The 20,571-nt window shown below is 40.6% G+C and overlaps 2 protein-coding genes across 12 annotated transcripts in view; one reads left to right on the forward strand and one right to left on the reverse strand.

Moving 5' to 3' along the window:
- Positions 1-13,249, forward strand: part of LOC310709958 (doublesex- and mab-3-related transcription factor 2-like) — a gene marked incomplete at its 5' end in the record, with an annotated part of 80,442 nt that extends 67,193 nt beyond the window's left edge. Inside the window, 2 exons of one of the 6 annotated variants that reach the window (XR_014527719.1) lie at positions 8,182-8,277; positions 12,733-13,249. Of the gene's footprint in view, positions 1-487; positions 2,234-4,361; positions 4,691-8,181; positions 10,666-12,732 lie in introns of those variants that run through there. The other 5 variants (XR_014527720.1, XM_083510135.1, XM_083510130.1 and 2 more) reach the window with 5 other exon arrangements.
- GLIS1 (GLIS family zinc finger 1) overlaps positions 1-20,571 on the reverse strand; it is a 195,595-nt gene that overhangs the window by 40,345 nt on the left and 134,679 nt on the right. The gene's annotated exons all lie outside the window — the stretch shown is intronic.

The following is a 20,571-nucleotide window of genomic DNA, read 5'->3' on the forward strand; positions in this document are numbered from 1 at the left end:
CAGAAGTTTTTGGCAATTAAGCAGTAGTAGAGGTTCCTGACTTGGGTGGGAGAGCTGAGGAACAAATGTGCATCTCAAAAAATCTCCTCCAGAGACAGATTGGCTGTGTTCTTTTGCCCTTCTGGAAAATACATTGGATAGCAATACAATAAAACAAATATAAAAAATGCACAGACTCTTATTGTTTCTGAGCAACTAATGGCACAGGGATTAAAACTGTATGAATACATATACTTTTTTTAAAGTGTGGAATTATCTCTAGCTGTCACAATGTTTGAAAGCAATTTTATGTTCTTTGTAAGTAAACCTCTAGGCAAAAAAGTTATGACTTCTTGTTTCAAATTTGGTAGGGCCAGGAGATAAAAGTGCTTTGTAGGCCACATCTGGCTCAAGGATTACCAGTTGGCAATCTCTGGGCTAGATTATCCACTTTGTTGTTTCCAACTCTAAGATTTGATGACAGCCATTTTGCTGCTGTTTCCTTTAGGGTAACTAATTATGCAGTGCACGGGCATCATTTTTCCCTAGCTGCTGAACATGTTGCTGGCTCTGGCACAATTCCATTGAAAACAATGCAGCGACACACCAGAGGATCAGAGGAAAGCCATGAAATACAGATGTTGCAGAGAAGCCCCTCTGACGTAGGTGTTCCAACCCCAAGATCCATGCAGCCTGTTCTGGATTTTCTGCCTTTGGCACATGCGGTAGGAACATTTCCAAAACTTTCTGGGCAATCATTTGGAATGGAAATGAAAGATAAGTTTTTAAGGACTGCAGTTCTTGAACTTAATTCTACATTCTGCATAGTGTAGGTAATTCCTTCTTTCCCCCTTCTTCTTTTTATTCCATTTTGAACAGTACATTTTCAGTGTAGGCTGTTTCTTTCTTTAAAAAACCCCCATTAATTAGAATTTATATACCACTTAAATTAAAAATATATCTAAAAACGGTCTATGTAAAACAATTTAAAATAATTTTAAATATACAAATGAAATCACTAGAAACAAGAATGCATAACTTGTTTACCTCCAGGTAAGCTTGCCAAAACCAAAATGTTTTTTTAGCAGGTATCTGGAACAGCACAACAAGGATGGCTGCCTAATGTTAATAAGCAGGGGCAGTTTCAGACCATTGGTGCTGCCACACTGAAAGCTCAGCTCCTTGCAGTTATGGAGTGAACATTGTATAGTACTTGCAAGAGTTCAAGTTCCACAGATCAAAGTAGTCAAGCAAAGAGCAAGGCAATGAAACTTCTCTCAAGGAAACTGCTCCCAAGGTGTTAAGGGCTTGATATGAGCAGAGGTGTAATATGCTGGTAGGATCTCACTCTTGTCAGGAATCACGTTACAGCATTCTGCAGCTTCTCGAACAACCACAAGAGATGCTCCACAGAGAGTGCACTTCAATAATCCCATATTGAAGTTACCAGTGCCTGAACTACAGCTATTCTGGTCTGCGAATGGATGCAGATATTGCATCAGTTGAAGCTACTGGAAGGCAGTCATAGCACAAAGGTCACATGGGCCTCTGGATCCAGAAGGGCCCCCAGATTGTGTGTCTTACTCTTTCAGAAGGAGTGAAATCCCACCTTGGGCACAAGAATTGCTTACCCACAGAGCCTCCATCTAGACGGGATTCAAACTCTATTTATTTATTTATTTATTTATTTATTTATTTATTTAATTTCTTAAAATTTATACACCACTTGATTGTAAAAACACACACACCCTAAAAGTGATTTACAAAGAGAATAAAACTATAAAATTATCAGTAAAAATAATACTGCCCTCATCCAGACCACCACTGCAACCATTATGGAACCTGCATAGCCTCTTTTAATCACTTATTATGGAGAATTAACAACGAGCATAATTCCCAACACTCCTCTCCGGACACTGGACCCAAGCCATGGAATTGACCTCGGTGTCATTTGACTCCTTCCTCCCTGTTCTGGGAGCAACGCTCACCCTACCAATCGGTAAAGTCTACTAAAGCTACAGTATACTATGGTCAATAGTGTCAACAGACATAGACAGGTCAAGAAGAAGGAACAAGATCACACTCCATTTGTCCTGTTCTGAATAAAGGTCACCCATCAGGATGACCAATGTTGATTTATACACATGACCAGGCCTAAACCCAAACTGGAAGGGGTCTAGGTAATCAGTATCATTCTAAATAAATAGTATTATTTAAGAATGCTTACAGATGTCCTGCCATGACCCTCTACTCTACCTTCGAGAGCCAGTGTGGTGTAGTGGTTAAGAGTGGTAGTCACGTAATCTGGGAAACCAGGTTCGTGTCTCCGCTCCTCCACATGCAGCTGCTGGGTGACCTTGGGCCAGTCACACTTCTGTGAAGTCTCTCAGCCCCACTCACTTCACAGAGTGTTTGTTGTGGGGGAGGAAGGGAAAGGAGATTGTTAGCCGCTTTGAGACTCCTGAAGGGGAGTGAAAGGCGGGATATCAAATCCAAACTCTTCTTCTTCTTCCCAAAGCAGAATTCAATTTTGAACGATATGGCTGGGGAAACCCAGCCAGATGGGCAGGGTATAAATAAAATTATTATTACTACTACTACTACTACTACTACTATTATTATTATTATTATTAATACTAATTTAGAGTATAGGTAATTTCGACAGCCCACAGGCACTAAGATTGGAAAAAAAATCTAAATCAAGTTTGAGGTGGGATATTGAATAGAAAGTTATTGCTTTCCTAAAAAGCAGCAGCAGCAACTGAAGAAGGCAGAAGGGGATGAAACGCAACCCTTCTCTTTATTACATCTTGTTTACATTCTGTTCCCTGATTCAGTCTTAAGCTGCTGTTTCAGTGCCATTTGTTTTGATTAACTCATATCGTCAGTCAGTCGGACTTAGTTGATATCAACTCTGTGAGCCTATCATGAATCAACATGACACCACATAGACAATCAGGTTTAACTGTGTGATGATGTCATTGAGGGCAAACATAACTATTTCAGAGTGTGGGCAAATGTTTCCAACCTTTACCTAGAATGCAAGGTGCTCTTAAAACCTTTGGTGAAAATGTCATCCTCTTTTCAGTGCAGCCCTACTTAAAACCATTCACAGAATCTAAAATAGTGCTGAAATCTGGGTATTTTTAGCTCCTTCCAAATTATTTATCATGGAAATTATTGGTCATTTTCATACATTATATGATATGTCTACAAGGAGTTAATATATAGTTTCTAAAGAGCAGTAGGAATATAAGAACTACTCGGTCAACTTAGAAGGCTTCTAGCCATATCTCCCAGACATCTGGTATTAATCTGTCATTCTTTCATCTCACTCCCTTACACATTTTTCTCAAGATTGACACCTGGGATAATAGTAACAATCTTTTGTGTCTGCAAAAAACAGCTGTAAATGGAGTTATTCTTTTTTTAAAAAAAAATCAAAGCTTGAATAAACATATTTTCACTTCTATGACATAATGTACACATATTTAGGAACGACCACACTTCACAAATACATTGCGTGGCATTGCATGCAATAACAGTGAATACAATGCCAACATAGCTTTTTGTACATTAGCCTTGCATCCAAAAAAACTTTTGCTACTGTATACAATAGTTCTGCTCCTCCCAGGGTACAATTCCACGTGTTACTTTTTGCAGATGCAAAAAGCACTTGCATGTTATAATACATATGAAAACATGACAATATGCAGCGTAGATCAAGGATCACCAAGCCACTTACAGCAATCTGGCTGTAACCTGGCAAAATTGGGCAATCTCTTCTGCTGCCAGGGCACCATTGTTAGGAAGTCCTAGGAAGTCAGACCTCTGAACAATGATGTTGTACCAGAAAATGGGAAGAAATTACCCCATGAGGACATAAGCAATTTGAATCTCCACTGCAGTGCTGGGCTGAGTCGAAAGGGGAAGCACTCAATGTGGAGTACTGAGATTGCTTAGCACTTTAGCAGGAGGAAGGTCTGCACTGAGACCAGACCCTTTTGATTCCTCCTTCCCCCATTCTCAAGGAGCCTTTTGTCTGTGTGCTCTGAGTATGTGTGTGCAAGAATGCATGTGCTGTATATGTGCTCTGATATGTGTAGCCATGATGAAACCCCTGGGTGGTTTGAGTGGGTGACAATTTGGCTCTGGGACCAAAACAGGTCAGCCACCCTAGACTATGGTATATGAAAACTGAATACCTATGAAACTGGTATCCATTTCCATAGTGGGCTGGGGTTTTCATACCAAATTCAAACCATCAATTCACAGGCTAAATTGACCCCTGTATACCAGAGCTCTTAAATCTGAAAAATATAACATGTAAAACACCCTTCAACAAAATAGCTTATTATTCTTTTTTCTCTTCCAACTCCAAGGATCTTCTGGTGGTTCCCTCATTGTGAGAAGTGAAGTTACAGGGAACCAGACAAAGGGCCTTCTTGATAGTGGCGCCCGCACTGTGGAACGCCCTCCCATCAGATGTCAAAGAGATAAATAATTATACAACCTTCCGTAGACACCTGAAGGCAGACCTGTATGGGAAAGCTTTTAATGTGTGACAATGTTCTGTTGTATTTTTGTATATTCTGTTGGAAACCACCCAGAGCGGCTGGGGCAGCCCAGTCAGATGGATGGGGTACAGATTACTACTACTACTACTACTACTACTACTACTACTACTACTACATTTCTTTTTAACAATCCCAAAACTTTTTAACAATCCCAAAACTGAAAAGGTGTTTGGGAGTGAAGGGGGAAGGGTGGGGGGGACAACTGCCATCAGATAGGACCTCTACTCATTAGCAGAAATAATATGAAATATATTTTGTGGGATATAGGTTTTTAAGCAGATGTTGGTTTGCTGTCTGCCATGTACGATCTAGTTGAGATTCCTGCATTGCAGGGGATTGGACTAGATGACTCTTGGGAGTCCCTTCCAACTTGACAATTCTATGATTCTATGACAACATGCCTCTTTAAAAACTGAACATGCCATGCACTTCCTAATAAATCCTATTAGTAGAAGCAAAATTATACCAAAATGGTTCTAAGGACATAACATTATGCCTGCCACAATCATCTGTATATGATACATCATCATTGCTCAAATGCATTTTTCTTTGCTTCCATACCACATCATAAATGCATGCTGTGGGAATGAGAGCATAAGCCAATATATTATCAAACGTTGACTGCTTTCCTAAGGGTACTTAATCACAGTCATGACTAGAATAGCTGTCAGTTGTTGGGAACGGGAAGAAACCAACTAGAAACCAAACAGCTTGTGCCGTAAGGTGGAGCAATAACTGACATTTTCGTCGGAAATGAGTTATGACTGTAAGAGAGAAGGCTTCACAGTGGCGGTGTTGTAAATAGAGTCAGTGTGCCATTAGAGAAAGCTCATTAATACACACCTCTGCTTTCGGCTGCAAGATCAGTTAAACAAGCTACCTTTTATTTATAGACCTACAAGGGAAACACCAGGTCATATTGGCTGTTGACATCTCAGACAGCCTACAGATGGAAAACCTGAAATGTTTCATTCCCAAAACATTTATGGCTATCAATAGGAAGTCTTCTGTCTGCTCAAAATATCTAAGCTGTTTCTGAGCACTATGAAATGTTTTTTCTTCTTCCAAAGCAATTGCAAAACTTCCAATACACAATAAATATTAAAAGGCTAGGGTCTTCACATATTCTACTCCTCATACATACAGGAAAATGTGTGCATGAATAGTATTCAAAATATTTATATATATATATATATATATATATATATGCAGGTTTTGGTGTCCTCGGGTGTCTTCCCGTGTAAAAGTTGGGGTGTCTAGGCGACGTTTCGACGAGGTCTCACTCGTCATCTTCAGGCTGGTGCTTTCGGCTTCTTGTTACTGGAACAGAGCGGGATCTCAGTGTTTGAGTTCCTATAAATACTGTAGAGGGGTGTGGTGTATTGCCTCAAAAGTTCTGGGCAGAGGGGAAGTTCCCAGGCTAGTGTTCTAGCCTGGGAACTTCCCCTCTGCCCAGAACTTTTGAGGCAATACACCACACCCCTCTACAGTATTTATAGGAACTCAAACACTGAGATCCCGCTCTGTTCCAGTAACAAGAAGCCGAAAGCACCAGCCTGAAGATGACGAGTGAGACCTCGTCGAAACGTCGCCTAGACACCCCAACTTTTACACGGGAAGACACCCGAGGACACCAAAACCTGCATTCCTGTACCCGTGAAAATCTACGAAAACAAATATATATATATATATATATATATATATATATACCACTGATTCGAATGCTAGAATCTCTTTTTAAAAAGGACATGAGCCACCCCCACCCCCACCGCCAAGTCTGAAAACATAACATGTATGCATGTTAATAAAATTTCACAGGACTCAACAGGCAGCTCATGTGGCTCAGATGTTTGCAAGACTATGTTGAGAGTCTGAAACAAAATACAAGTATGGCTTGGAAACCCTCTATATCACCTAAGCCTTTGGATACATTTGTAAACTGCAAATTACAGAACAGCTTATTAATGACTGACTATCCAGTCCTGTAGACTTTTAATTTTTGTAATAAAACAACAAAGCATATGTTTGTTTGCTTCATATTACTAATTTCAACTAGATGCACCCAAATCCCCTTTTCTCCTATTTAGCCATGGCAACAAAATGCTGACAAAAGCAAGATCCAGCACCCAGTAACAGAGGCAAAGGAATCTAGTGCTGGTCCATATCTGGCCCCTCACTCCAGCTGGATGAGTCCAGGACCTAAAGTCTTTGTGGCTCCAAACAAGGGTTACTATAGAACTGAGAAATCTGCCCTACAGAGTTCTGTGGATTTTGTGGGAATGTTTTGGGGTACAGGAGAGGATATAATTGACTAATTATAATTATATTATATTGACTAATTATATCCTTAGCCAACTTGTGCTAACAAGTTCCCAAAATATCAGCAGAGTTTATAGACATTCCCCTTTATGTTCGCAACGGTAACGTGTGCACAGGTTCGCTAGAACCTCTATAATAATTACTCTGGTAATTTCCCCTTTTGTTCCCTCTTAAAATACAAGGCACGAACACAGTCTTTATAAAAGTATAAAAGAGTTTACTCATGTTCTGTTCACAATATGATCCCAGAAGGCAGACAGCTTAAAAAGGTTACATACATTCAGAATCTATCTTGTAGCAAGATAGTCCTTATCTCCTCTCTTGGCTGAGAGCCAAGAGAGCATCCTTAGATGTTTCCTCATTGAAGGAAGATGGCAGAGAGAGAGTGGCTGCCTGCCCTGTGCTTTTGTCATTACCTGCACAGGTGAGGCCACACCCACCTCTGGTCACATGCGGAGGAAGTCCGTCCCCAGGAAGTTTACCTGCTTGCTGGACCAACATCCCTCCCTATGTTCTAACATGTACACTCTAGGAATGTTGTCATTGACTGCTCCTGTGTTTACATCCCACAGATTTGAGGTGCCCATTATGACTCAAGCCAGTGCATTCAAGTTACAAGAAAGGAGATTCCTACTAAACATCAGGAAGAGCTTTCTGACACTAAGAGCTGTTCAACCGTGGAACAGAGTCCCACGGGAAGTGGTGGACTCTCCTTCCTTGGAGATTTTAAAGCAGAGTTTGAATGGTCACCTGTCATATATGGTCTAGTTGCTCATACCCCTGCATTGCAGGGGGTTGGACTAGATGACCCTCAGGGTCCCTTCCAACTACAATTCAATTATTCTAGAGCAATGCATTGCTATCTAAACTGCGAAACTTACTGTAAAATAAGAGGCATCTGGGAAACCCTATTGAACACTGAAGTTCATCTAATCATCTGCTTAATTCCTTTCCACATTTTTTTCTCTGTTGCCAAGGGAAAGGTTACTTTATTGTGGTATTCTCTTCTGATGTGGTAACTTTGATAGTATAACCAGGTAAACACCAGACTTCTATGAATGCTGCCTTTGGCATCTCTATAACTGCTCATGGAAGTATTTGTAAGAATGGGCCCTTAAAAAGTCATGTCTCCATTGTTACAAAAGTTTTGACACAAAACTTGGTAGAAGACTTACCAGCATGAATCAAAGGCTCTGCTTAAGCTACAGGAACAGAGTAGACTTATTAGTGTACACAAAGCTAACTTGCATATGCACATTTGCTTGTCTCAGTTCTATATACTCTAACTGAAAATAGTTCTACCAAGATTCTTTTCCAGCTCTGCTACCTGAGATCCTTGAGCCATAGACGCACCTTTGAACCTGGGACTTCATCAAAACAATGCACATGTTCCACCACTCAGGTATGCCTCCCTTCTTGTGCAAGGAAAGTATGGACCTTCTACAAGGAAAATCTCCAGCACATGCTCCTTTTAAAAGAACTTAACAGTTCTGAAATCTCTTCCCACCTCCTTCCCATTAATTTAAATCTGATTTGATTAAGAAAAGTTTCCAAAGTATTGTAACCGATATACCAAAGGCAAAATAAAGACAACAAAGGGAACAGAAAAAGAATAAAAATGGGCTGATTAGCATAGCACAACATCTTAAAAGGACAAAATACCACATGTGTGGCATGTTACAAAAGAAAATTAAAATAAAGGAAAAGAATATCCAGAGAACCATGAAGTCCCAAAACATCTGGAGTTTTATTGCAGCAAGCAAGAGGAAAACCTAATTGAAAAAGGGCTGCTGCAATACTTTCTTATACAAGGAAACTTGACAGAACTGAAGAAAGGGGCAAATGAAAGCAAACCAAGAGGGGAAGAGTAAGATGACCAATATATCCTAGTATATGAAATTGGTGCATGTCACTTGGCTGGGTAGCTGCACTACAAAATTCAAAGAAATGCATATTTTGAAACCTGTGTTTCAATTTTGGAAGGTATGAATTTGGTAAGTTAGCTTTTAAATGCAAACTCATTCTAAGTTAAAGAGAAATGTGTGTAAAGAGAAATAAAGCTGGGATGCATATAAGGTGTGGCCACCTTTTGGGAAGAAAGGGAGGAATATAAACATGACAAAAATTTAAATGAGTGTGGACACAGATACGATTTCCACATAAATTTGAACAGGAGGTCAGGCAAACTCCTCCTGTAGTGAGCTTTACATTTGCAATATTCTTACAATGTCTATGCTATTCAATATGTTTTTCTGGAAAATACTGAACTGAAGAAGTTCAATAATTTTCTGTCTCTATACAGTGTCTTTCTGTGAATCTGATTCCACAGGTGTCAGACAAGGTTTAATGGTTTTCTTCAAAATAGAATCTGTTTTATGCAAGTAGCTGTGTTTACATTCCTGTCTCCACTGCCTTCTTCAAAGGCCCCATTTCTTCCCATACAATATTCTCCATTCATTTCTCTGTGCAAAAGGGACTTTGTCATTTCTGAAATAATAAAATCTGTATCCTCTGGAGAAATACCAAAAAACGTGTACCTACACAATGTCGAATACTGGATGAAACTTCTATAGCATGGCATATGGGAAACAATTGCTTGAGTCCAAATGTCCTATTGAGCAAGTGGAGAGCACTCCTGCTTTTTCCCTCTTCCATCTTATAGCCCACCAAAAATTCTCCAGAGATTTTGGGCCCTTTGAAGGCCTTCTAGAACTGTTTTTCAAGGAACATGGAAATGCCCCCCCCCATATGATTACAAGGTCATTTTGTTTCCACAGCAGAACCTATGGATTCTTATCTTCATCTCAGAACTCTCAGTTCGTCAGTGTAGCTATACTTTTTTTCTTTTTCGAAACAGAATTCATTCTTCAAAGGGTCACACAGTACTGGCAAGCTATTCTTACTCTGGAACAGGGCCTGCCTGTCTTAACATTATTACAGTGTTGCTTTTTAGCACCTATTCGCCAACTACATCTATTCATTTTTAACTGCAATTTTTCCTAGGGTCCATCTACACTATACATTTAAGGCAGTATCACACCACTTTAAACAGTTATGGCTCTTCCCCCCCAAAAGGATCATGGGAGCTGTAGTTCGTTAATTGGGCTGTGAGTTGTTAAAAGACCCCTATTCCTCTCAGAGAGCTGCAATTCACAGAATTGTTTCAATAGCAATGCCTATTCCTAGGGAACTCTGAATATTTCTGCCTGTCATAGAAAGCAGAAAGTGATGAAGAACAGCTTTTTAATAAATGTGGGAGGAACTACAAGAGGGTTTGGAGATACTGAGGACATGGCAGCATAAAGAAGTTATATTCAGTTCTGAATAGATGTCATAAAGATAAAGTGAAAATACATTGCCACTGAAAACTGAACTGAAGTTCTCCTCCATAGCTTGTGGTAGAGCAATGAGAGCTGGTTACCACCAAATGTTCAAGTCCTGTTGTTGTCAATCTCAGCTGTCTCGCACCACATGTTGCTCAAAAATGGCCTGTTTGCAGTGAGCAACTACTGCTTGATCAAGCTACTTTGACATGACATGCAAATTTCCCCAACGCTCCTCCACGTTCCCTTGAGCTGTTGGAAAGGACTATAAAAATTAATCACATATTAAGTACTTGCAAATGTTATGAGCTGTATCCGTATCACTCATCGCAGTATGACCTGATCAGGTGGCTTCTCAATGACACCCATGACCTATGGTTCCCTATAAAGGATAACAGTGAAACTCTGGAGCAGTGTTGAGGAAACGCCTATGTCTCATGTGAGCACTTGTAAATATGTGCCCCCCCCCCAAAAAAAAAGATGCAGAAAAACAGATCCCTCTTTTGCAGGTGAAAACATTTTGAGAACTTATGGGACAGGTTTCAGCACAGCATTAAACAATTTCAGAATCATGCTGACTGTCTACACAGTGAAAGGGAGAAAGGACAGCTCTCCTGGATGTTGTTCCTCAGCTTCCTACAGTCCCACAAGTCCATGGTGATTTCTTGTGATGAACTGCATTACATGAGTGCCACATTTCCAAAGAGCAGAGCCAGATGACATTCTTGGAATTTTTCAGAAATGGCGTTTCTAGGTATAGTAACGGCTGTACAATATGTTCAAATGTGGCAGGTTTCACATTGGAAGCATCTCACATTTCGTATGCAGCTCTAAAAATATCTGCTTAATTGCAAAGTTTTCCAAGATCATATTAGAGAAAAACTGGAAATGTAACCCAACGGAAATAGGTTTTAAATTGAAATGTTGAACATCAGCCCAGAAATGACAAAAAAAATTAGTGTGCTTTTCTCTGGCCCTTCTTTCCCCATGTCTTAAGTGTTCACAATGTACTGTGCTTTTTTTATATGAAAAGAGCGAACTTACATTATTGTCATATATGATTATGTAATATTTGGTGAGGAGGAATCATTGACGTTTTCATGGTCCTTTTACCTCTATTCCACAACCTAGCAGCAAACCACAATCACTTCTATATCTTCTATGAAGGCTTTTGCAACAGAAAGTGCTTCAGACTTGCATACAAGATGCTTTTGACATGTGCATTTAATCTGACGAGTTTAAGAAACGTCCCGTGTCCACCACTAAAGAACTAAAAATGTAAATTGAAAAAAATTATATCCATATGATTAAGTAAAAGCCTTAAAGAGAACCATGTTGTTAAGTGCTTCATTGAGAAGAAATAAAATGCAGTAAAATAGAAGCTCTTTCGGAATAAATCACCCATGCACATACTTTCTATGCAAAAATTGCAGCGTTTGGCTCTGTAGGGACATCTGGAACAAATTAGCATGATGTTAAGAATAATGTCAAATTAAAACATTTAGTTATGGCTTCTAAAATTAAATATAAAACTCAGAGACTGACGTTGAACTGGATACCTTAACTCATTTTTTCAACAGAAATTGACTTTTTGTCCTGATCTGTTCACAATACTTTTAAGTGTATTTATAAGGGCAACAGCTTTAATATTAAGTATTATCGCTGTGTGTAACTCTGGGAATCTTGCAAACGAATGAGTTATTGGAATTATGATTGTCAAAGTTTCAGATAAGCCAAAGTACCCTGGATATAAGTAATGACATGCATGCATATATGAACTGAGTCAGAGCTGGAACTGGATAAAACCCAAACCATAAAGGTAATTGATACAGATTACCCCAGATAATTGTTTACTCACTACTACATTTCTGACTCTACTTTCTGGGTTTATTTGAGAAGAAAAACTTAAGTTTAAGCAACGCTGACAAAGCTAGGCTCTTGGATTACATCCTCACTTTACAAAAATGTTCAGTAAGCTGGGAAGTCCCTGATTCAGATACACATACACATAACCCAAATCATTAGGCAAGCCTCAATCATTCTCTCAGCTTCAAACCCCCATTTATATGGTATAATGGTCTGGAGAGTCTGCAACTGAGCTGTGATCCAAGGCACATGATACAGCAACCTTGCTGAAGCTAAGTGGGTATTGGTCTGGTCAGTGCCTGGGTTAGGAGATTGGCAATAAGTCTTCCCCCACTCCCATTAGTGGTATCTGGTATGCTGTATATTCATGAAGCATACCAGTCATTGGAGGGAATTGATGGAGGACTCTGCCTTTTTTCCCTTCTTCCACTTGTCAGGGATTGGTACTGGAGGATCAGCATGGGTGGGATGGTAGGAATTTTGGGTATCAGTTGGAGGAATAGTTGGTGGATTTGGTTGAGGTACTGGAGGTTTGGATGGGAAGGGGTAGAAAGAAAATAATTCTCCAGTGGTCTGTGAAATCAGACCTGGAAAAGTACTAAGCATTTGTCATTCACTTCGTATTGGAAGTGGTCATTACAAATCCCCAGAACTCTCCATCTCCATAGATCTCCCAACCGTCCTGTGGAAAGGAAGAAGAGAGCAAAGGCAACATCAGGACCTGCTTCAATTCAACTGTCTCCTCAATGACCTTCATAGAGTCAACGACCCTCTGGAATGGTTGCCAGCTCCTGCTCCTATGGGGCTGGCTTTTTTGAGCACAGGACTTGGTGTACCTGCCGTCTTTAGCCACTCTGAGAACTCTAGTTGAAAAGTGAGATGTAACCAGAGCATTGGGAACATTGGGAAGTGGCAGGGGAGGCTGGACAGGGAAGAGGGGATAAGCAAAAACCACCTCCCTTCCTCCAGTAAGAGTCTCCACTGCATAGCCTTTTCCTCAAATTGATGGAACCCTTCCATTCATTGCAAGGACACTGGATCCAAGGCATTTTTAATTGCGCAATTGCTCTCTGGTGACATATGCTGAAAAACACCTCTAACAAGGGACAATGCTGGGCAGGGTTTTATGGTTTTATTGTATCCCAAGTATTGCAAAATTATGCCCTTAATGTGCTGTGCAACTTAAACCACATTAAACTTCCAAAGCTTAGTTGCACTCCAGTTTTTTCTTCTTAATTGGCTTCATCATTGTCTACAATACTTTCGAGAAATGTAGGAAGAGCAGTTTTGACTGTTGTTGTTTTGAAAAGAACAGATGCCTTACAGGGTTTAATTTGCTTAGTCATAATGGCCATTTACATGACCACAATGGGCTCTTTGTAAAGAGAAACAAAACCTTCACATAATTCAGCAAGTAATTATGATACTTCCCATCCGCTACTATCAATATTCTTCAAAAAACAACACACACCCAAACATTTTATGCCCCTCCATCCTTTCCCACAAAGCCAAAAACTAAGCTTTCCTATTGCCAAACTCGTCCAGCTGCAGCCTACGTTTGCTTAAAGACATGCAGTCAATGTTCCACAGCGAGAATGATACATAATACACAGAGGTCACTCTGTCCTATTCTTCTTCATGATGAAACCTCAACATCAGGTCCCTGTGCCAAGGCAATCACTTTATTTAACTATCAATGATTTCATTTGAATGATGCAATCCCAGTTAAATGTTAGCATCACTGCTGAACATGAAACGTCAAGTTTTTCTTCTAACAATGTGGCCTCTCCAGAATTAAATCATGCATTTTCTGGAGAAGAGGACTGAGATGTGCAAAAATGGTTTCCTTACAAACATGCATAATGTAGGTGTCTGAACCGGCAAGACAGAGACAAAGAAAAAGAGTTCTACATATCCTAAATAAATCATTTCCCCTGGATACAATGTTTTGGGCTGCTATCCAAATAAACAAAGGAAACTGAGGGCAAAATAAAGGTAGAAAAGTATAGTGATTAGACTCACTATAGTGACTCAGATTCACGTCTCCAATAAGTCATAAAGCATTCTGGGTAAACTTTCTGTCAGTCCAATCTACCTCACAGGGTTGTTAAGAGGATAAAATAGGGGATAAAATGTTATATAAAACAATAACTAAATAAAAGTTTCAACTGGAAAGATGCTCAAGTGCTAATATTATAAGCACTGATATAGGTTTATAAGAGATACAGCTAGCAAGAAAACAGCTTAACATTTGGACTAATATGTCAAGTTATATTGTTCTACAGATCAATCTTAAAGAAGAGGGCAAAGGAAGCAAATACACGCAATGTGGAACCTCAAACCTGGTTTAGAAATGAAATCTAGAAACATGGTGGGTGGAATATGCATCGTATACTTGTCTGTCCGTTGGTGTGAAATGTGCATGCATGCATGCACCCACAAGTTGAATACTGATAACTTTTTTTAAAATTCACCATAACTTAAACAAAAACAAAAACAAAAAAACCCAACCATGACTAATCCATAATTTTCCCTCAGAATGTACCATGACAAAATCACAGCCCTTAAACAAGAGTGCAGCCTGCAGGCACTTCGGGTTAAAGAAAACCATGGAGAACAAAAGCTAAGAGGACAAATACAACCACAAAGGATTCTGCTATCAGATTGCAGCATTCTTCTCTCAGCATTCACTCCCAAAAGCCACATGCCTCAAACTAGTGTGGAAAATGGGTGTACAAGAAATAGTTCATCATATATGGGCAGAGTGTGAGCTTTTGTGTTGTATGTCTTGCGCACCACTAAAAAGGAAGGTCTCTTAGGAAAACAGGGCAAGGACCATCTGTGTTTCTGCTTAATGTTACTGCTATCAGTGATGAGCTAAGATCTGAAGTAGTGAGCCCCCATGAACCTGGAGTATTAAGCTCTATGCCCGTGATTTTCTCATCAGAGAATCATAGGGTCATCTAATCCAATCCCCTGTGATGTAGGAATCGCAACAAAAGAATGGATGTCTTTTTATTGACTTACTATGGAGCCATCTTCCAGATAAGCTGGAGAGAGAAGTTGCAAAACTGAAGAGAGAGAGAAACCACCACCACTTGCGTTATCCCAAATCTTGGGGCCATGGCTGAGGAAGCCCTGTCCCTTGCGCCCACCAGCCTAGACTCCTTTCCTGGTGGGACACAGAAGCACGGCAGGTGATAGAAAAAAGGAAAAACACTCCAGCTGAAATATTTTTCAATATGGCTTTGTCCAGTACGTGGATTCTTCTTTGCAGCATCATGTGAATACACAAGGGTGTATGCAGGAACCTTCATGTACTCAACCAGTGATTAGTAACAATGACTAATTTACTGGTGTAGACCCAACCTCTGGACACCAGTATTGTTACAGCTGTCCTGGACAGTGCTGGGGTGAAGCAGAATGGTTAAGAGGCAAATGCACCAGGGGGAGCACTGGGTTGGCTCCATTGGTTCATCTGTGTAGACCAAACTCACCACCACCCTATCCTACTCCAGCTCCTGTCCAGTAAGCTGGACCAATGCTGGTGTTGGGAAGGTAGCTCTGCAGGTCTGCCTCACTCCTACTGCCAATTGGGTCTGAGTTAGGAAAGTGAAGAAAGATAAAGAGTGGTATTCAACCATGTTTTACCGAAACTAGACCCATTAAAATTAACGAACCTGACTAGGATAGGTCTATTGATTTCACCAAGTCTACTCTGAATAAAACTTGGTCGAAAACTACCCAAAGTAAATTTAAAAGGGATGAAAATTTATACAAAGTTGGAAAAAATTATTTACAGTGGTACCTCGGGTTACATACACTTCAGGTTACATACACTTCAGGTTACAGACTCCACTAACCCAGAAATATTACCTCGGGTTAAGAACTTTGCTTCAGGATGAGAACAGAAATTGTGCTCCGGTGGCGCGGCAGCAGTGGGAGGCCCCATTAGCTAAAGTGGTGCTTCAGGTTAAGAACAGTTTCAGGTTAAGAACGGACCTCCAGAACGAATTAAGTACTTAACCCAAGGTACCACTGTATTCAAATATTTACAACCCACACTTTCACAGGAAAATGTGCTGTACAACATAGAAACACACTACTACTATAATGACAGCTGTAAAAATATCAATTGCATATTGGTTGGTTAAAAAATAATAATCAGGTTTCAAAGGCCTGGCTAAAGTCACCTCTGCTCTTGTATATGCTTTGCAAAATGCAGAATGGGCAAAGAGTCTCTAAAAATAGAAGCTATTTGAAATAACCCCAGCTTGATTTCGAAAGGCAAAAAGAACATTCCACAGTCATTCTAGCCCTGCTGTGATGGGAGCGTGTAATGATACTTCACAGCAGATCAGAAAGGTCTCAGGGTCATGTCTGATGACATATGGAATCAAACTTCTGTCTGAATTAAATAACCTCCACCTTACTCTGGAGTAAACGGAGTTATACTACAGAATGAATGCTCACTGTCATACAACAAAGCTGAATGAATGCTCAATAAAGACCAGATATAGCTTCCACATAAGCTTTGTGCAAGCAAATCATAGAATCATAGAGAATAATAGAATCATAGAGTTGGAATAGACCACAAGGGCCATCAAGTCCAACCCCCTGCCAAGCAGGAAACACCATCAGAGCACTCCTGATATATGGCTGTCAAGCCTCTGCTTAAAGACCTCCAAAGAAGGAGACTCCACCACACTCCTTGGCAGCAAATTCCACTGTCAAACAGCTCTTACTGTCAGGAAGTTCTTCCTAATGTTTAGGTGGAATCTTCTTTCTTGTAGTTTGGATCCATTGCTCCGTGTCCGCTTCACTGGAGCAGCAGAAAACAACCTTTCTCCCTCCTCTATGTGACATCCTTTTATATATTTGAACATGGCTATCATATCACCCCTTAACCTCCTCTTCTCCAGGCTAAACATGCCCAGCTCCCTTAAACCATTCCTCATAAGGCATTGTTTCCAGGCCTTTGACCATTTTGGTTGCCCTCCTCTGGACACATTCCAGTTTGTCAGTGTCCTTCTTGAACTGTGGTGCCCAGAACTGGACACAGTACTCCAGGTGAGGTCTGACCAGAGCAGAATACAGTGGCACTATTACTTCCCTTGATCTAGATGCTATACTCCTATTGATGCAGCCCGGAATTGCATTGGCTTTTTTAGCTGCCGCGTCACACTGTTGGCTCATGTCAAGTTTGTGGTCAACCAAGACTCCTAGATCCTTTTCACATGTACTGCTCTCAAGCCAGGTGTCCCCCATCTTGTATTTGTGCCTCTCATTTTTTTGCCCAAGTGCAATACTTTACATTTCTCCCTGTTAAAGTTCATCTTGTTTGTTTTGGCCCAGTTCTCTAATCTGTCAAGGTCGTTTTGAAGTGTGATCCTCTGGGGTGTTAGCCACCCCTCCCAGTTTGGTGTCATCTGCAAATTTGATCAGGGTGCCCTTGAGTCCATCATCCAAGTCGTTGATAAAGATGTTGAATAAGACTGGGCCCAAGACAGAACCCTGTGGCACCCCACTAGTCACTCTTCTCCAGGATGAAGAGGAACCATTGATGAGCACCCTTTGGGTTTGGTCAGTCAGCCAGTTACAAATCCACTGAGTGGTAGCATAGTCAAGACCGCATTTTACCAGCTTCTTTACAAGAATATCATGGGGCACCTTGTCGAATGCCTTGCTGAAATCAAGGTAGGCTACATCCACCGCGTTCCCTTCATCTACCAGGCTTGTAATTCTGTCAAAAAACGAGATCAGGTTAGTCTGACATGACTTATTTTTCAGAAATCCATGCTGACTATTGGTGATCACAGCATTCCTTTCTAGGTGCTCACAGACTGTTTTCTTAATGATCTGCTCCAGAATCTTCCCTGGTATTGATGTCAGACTGACTGGGCGGTAATTATTTGGGTCCTCTCTTTTCCCCTTTTTGAAAATAGGGACAACATTTGCCCTCCTCCAGTCTGCTGGGACTTCGCCTGTTCTCCAGGAATTCTCAAAGATGACTGCCAGTGGTTCTGAGATCACATCTGCCAGTTCTTTTAATACTCTTGGATGCAGTTCATCTGGCCCTGGAGATTTGAATACATCTAAACTAGCCAAGTATTCTTGTACTATCTCCTTAGTTATTCTGGGCTGTGTTTCCTCTGCTGAATCATTTGCTCCAAATTCTTCAGGTCGGGCATTGTTTTCTTTATCGGAGAAGACTGAAGCAAAGAAGGCATTGAGGAGTTCAGCCCTTTCTGTGTCCCCTGTTTGCATTTCACCATCTTCTCCTCTGAGTGACCCCACTGTTTCTTTGTTCTTCCTTTTGCTACAAACATACCCATAAAAGCCTTTTTTGTTGCTTTTAACCTCTCTAGCAAGCCTGAGTTCATTTTGTGCTTTAGCTTTTCTGACTTTGTGTCTACATGTGCTGGCTATTTGTTTGAATTCCTCTTTGGTGGTTTCCCCCCTTTTCCATTTTTTGTACACATCCTTTTTTAATCTTAACTCAGTTAAAAGTTCTTTAGAAAGCCACCCTGGCTTCTTTAGGCACCTTCCATGTTTCCGTCTCATTGGTATTGCCTGAAGTTGTGCTTTTACTATCTCCCTCTTAACAAACTCCCAGCCATCATGAACTCCCTTTCCTTTTAGTATTACTGTCCATGGGATCTCACTCAGCACTTCCCTAAGTTTTATGAAGTCAGCTTTCTTAAAGTCAAGAAATTGAGTCCTAGTATGCTTGGCTGCTCCTTTCCGCTGTATAGTAAACTTCAGAAGAGCATGATCACTCGCGCCTAATGATCCTTCCACTTCTACCCCACTAACCAGGTCATCTACATTGGTTAGGACCAGATCTAAAATGGCTGTTCCTCTTGTTGCTTCTCCCGCTTTCTGGACAATGAAGTTGTCTGCAAGGCCAGTGAGGAATCTGTTTGACCTTATGCTCTTGGCTGAGTTTGACATCCAACAAATATCCAGGTAATTGAAGTCCCCCATTACTACTATCTCCCTTCCTTTTGCATGCTTGGCCATCTGTTCCAGGAAGGCATCATCTATGTCCTCCGTTTGGCTTGGGGATCTATAGTAAACTCCCACAATGAGGTCTCTGTTATTCTTCTCTCCCTTAATTTTGACCCAAATGCTCTCACTTTGGCTTTGAGGTTCTAAATCTTGGATCTCTTCACAGGTATACACATCCCTGACATATAACGCCACTCTTCCTCCTTTCTTGTCTGGTCTGTTTCTCTGAAATAGATTGTATCCCTCCATTATTACATTCCAATCGTGGGACTTATCCCACCAGGTTTCAGTGATGCCTATTATGTCATATTTAGTTTGCTGTACCAAGAACTCAAGCTCATCTTGTTTATTTCCCATGCTTTGCGCATTAGTGTACAGACATTAAAGTCCATTAATCATTCCCCCGTGTCTCTTATTTAAGGATTTTTTCCTCCCACCACTAGGTCTGCGTGCTGTTTGCTCCATTTGGTCTATGACATTTGGATGATCATCTTCATCAATTGATAGACTCCTACCTTCAGGAGCACTGTCTCCCTCCCCCACATTAGTCAGTTTAAAGCCCTCCTGATGAGGTCTCTGAGATTTTTGGCAAAAACATTCCTCCCAAGATGAATACTCTATAAAAAGGTCATCTGGAGGAGCAATGGAAGTCTAGAAATCGACTGTCATTCATCGTAGCAGAAACAATACTGAAGCTACATCATCTGATTCAGTATATGGCACATAGTAACTTCTTACGTTCTTAACAAAACTCATTAGGAAAACTCAAAACTCACTGGGAAAATTGGAAGGCAGCTGGTTAATAAATCTGTCTTGCAGCAATTGGTTCTATCTTAACTGAGCCTAGATAGCTCAGTAGGTTAAAGTGTGGCACTGATAACACCAAGATTGCATTTTCGATCCCTGTATGGGACAGCTGCATATTTCTGCATTGCAGGAGATTGGATTAGAATTGATCGCGATTGAATGGTCAATCGTGGAGGTGCCCCCGGTCGATCGTGGCAACAAGTTTAGTGATTGCCTTAGTTAAAAGCTCAACAACTCCTGGCAATGAAAATGGGTAGATTACTGTCAGTATTTTTACACTGTGAGTAGATCACAGTCTCTTGGGAGTTGGACATGCCTGGATTAGATGATTCTCATTCAAGCGGAATATATGTCAGGAGCCTGTACTTTTAATTGTTATGCAGAAAAGAAGATTTTAGAAGCCTGTTCTCTCACAGCTGGTGGTTCAAGTGTTAGACTATGACCAGGGAGTCTGGGGTTCTAGGCTCCAGCCATAACACAGTTGTTGTGAGATCGGAAAATGGGGAGAGGAAGAACCATGTTCGCCACCCAGATCTCCTTGCAGGAAAAATGGGATATAAATATAATGAATAAATACAATATAACTGTAATGGAGGGAGAAGCTGCATCTACTGAAAATCTTGTATGTGTGCTATGGACACAAAAGTACTACCTTGGGTTAATGCATTCAACCTAATGGTTGTCATTTC

The sequence above is a fragment of the Podarcis liolepis genome (assembly GCF_965112155.1).
Source record: "Podarcis liolepis genome assembly, chromosome: 6".
Classification (NCBI taxonomy): domain Eukaryota; kingdom Metazoa; phylum Chordata; class Lepidosauria; order Squamata; family Lacertidae; genus Podarcis; species Podarcis liolepis.